The following is a 2279-nucleotide window of genomic DNA, read 5'->3' on the forward strand; positions in this document are numbered from 1 at the left end:
AAATAAAACTGAAAGGGATCCAATACAACATGATGTTCTACTTCTTCTCTATTAAGTATTCAGCTAACCAAGAAGTAACAATTAGCAGCAGGAGAAAAGGCAATCAGTGATGTGGTGTGTAATTACTGTGCCCCGGGTCTCATCTGGAGAGCAGAGAATCCAACAGGGATCTGTCCACTGATTCCAGCAGTCTGACTGGAGTTCTGCTGTGTCAACTCATTTACATGGCAGTCTTCACCCCAGCAGACAGGCAAACACAGAGCATTAATTATTTACCTATCACCAGCATTAATATTGTGCTTGAACGTGTTAATCTCTTGAAACAAAGCTTGAGAGGGTCAGTGCTTTGTTTTGAAGGGGAAAGGGGAGAGGACGAAGATAGAAATAAAAGAATGATGATCCAGATAACTTTCAGCACTGATGCATCAGCACTTAGGCCCCTCCACAGGAAAGAAGCTGTTCTAAGCAATCATTCTCCCTGGAAGCTCTACAAGCTCTTAATTTTCTGTGCTAGTGAAAGATTATCTGAAAAAAATTTGATCTGTATATTCAAGTGGGGAAAAAAAGGGTTTAGAAACTCACCCTGGCATACTGTCGGCTTTCTCACAAAGAAAACCAAACCCAAACATGTTAGTAAAGAGCTGAAAGAAATCAGCATAGTTCTCAGAGCAGAAGCCCCCTCCATCTCAATAACAGCAATTCGAAGATTACTGAGAAAACAAAATTCTGTTGAGCTACATGTATTTGCTAAGAAGCTTTAAATGTGCACTTTGATGCTAAGCAGGAACAAGGAGAACTGTAGGTGATCCCACGGGGTTTTTCTTCCCTGCAATTTCATGTTCCTGCCACCTGCAAAGATAAAGCAAGGCAATCCAGCATTTCCCAGCATGAAAACAAAGGCATTACTCTAAAAGCAAAGGAATATTCCACACAATTACTAAGTGAAAATAATTAATTAAAAATTAATAGATGCTGCTGTGTCTGGTGTCCCTGCTTTGTCTACTGGCATGTGTCACATTTCCTCTGGTCCACCACAATTTCAGCAGCCACACAGCACCTGGTTCAACCATCTGTGACCTCTCTATGACTCCAGGCTGCAGAACAGCCTCCAGCTGGCTTTCCCCTGGGTGGGAGGGTGAATGGGCAAACAGGAACCCCCTCCTAAGGAAATGAACGTAATCCTTAACTGACTTAAAGAAACTGAACCGTGGCAATTCACAAAAATGCCACGAGATGGCAAGTTAGGATTGCATTAAACACCTCGTACCCTCACAACTGCAGCGAGGGAAAAATCAAACTGCAATCGCTGGGATGGGAAAGGTGCGTTTGTAAGAACCATTTATGAAATCTAATGTTCCTATCAAAAACAAAACCTGTTTTGAATAATGCCAATAATTTTGGAACGATTTCCTTTCTCTGTCTTTAAACTTAGCAGGATTCTGTCACACATGTCTTCATGGAAAGAGTTGTCAAGCCCTGGAACAGGCTGCCCAGGAAAGTGGTGAAGTCACTGTCCCTGCAAGCGTTCAAAAAACGTGTGGATATGGCAGATGAGGACATGGTTTAGTGGTGATCATTGTGACAGTGTTGATGGCTGGTGATCCTAGAGGTCTTTTCCAACCTTAATGATTCCATAATTCTGTTTTCCTCAGTAGTTTCTCTTTTGTTTTAAATAGCAAAAATAAAGAACCTCATATCACAGTTTTTTAATACATAATTGCAGAATATGAGACTGTTCACTTCCAGTGAAATGGACCCAAAACTACATTATGTGATTGCAAAGTTGGTTTTTTCTTGAGGACCAAGCCAGGGCAGCCGTAGAAATACATGCCAAGAAACGTTTCACCTCTCATGCACACATTTGTATCAGAGGGTGTAGAGGATCTCCACCCGACACCAGAATTGCTCAATTGCCAAAAATCCCACGACTTTCGTGGTACTCCGCATTTTGCTCACAAGGGGGATGTTTGTGCCTTTTAATGGATGGGAACCACAGGAGCATCATTCCCAGCTCCTCACTGGTACCAGCACAGCTCCTTAGGGGTGCTCCCCCACCAAGAGCTTATGATTTATTGTTACATGTGAACACATCCTATTAACAGTTACTTCAAAAGTGTTTTCTTGAGAAAACGGAAGAGAACAAAACTGTTCTTCCAGGCGCTATTCCCTTTGTTCAGCCATGAAGATACTTCGCTTGGCTTTTTTTCCCTGTTTCCCAGGCAGGCGATGCTCTCTCTGCTGCAGCTGGCACAGCTGGGGCCAGAGGAGCGCTCGATGTC

Source organism: Corvus brachyrhynchos, unplaced genomic scaffold (genome assembly GCF_000691975.1).
Source record: "Corvus brachyrhynchos isolate BGI_N302 unplaced genomic scaffold, ASM69197v1 scaffold346, whole genome shotgun sequence".
NCBI classification, from domain to species: Eukaryota; Metazoa; Chordata; class Aves; order Passeriformes; family Corvidae; genus Corvus; species Corvus brachyrhynchos.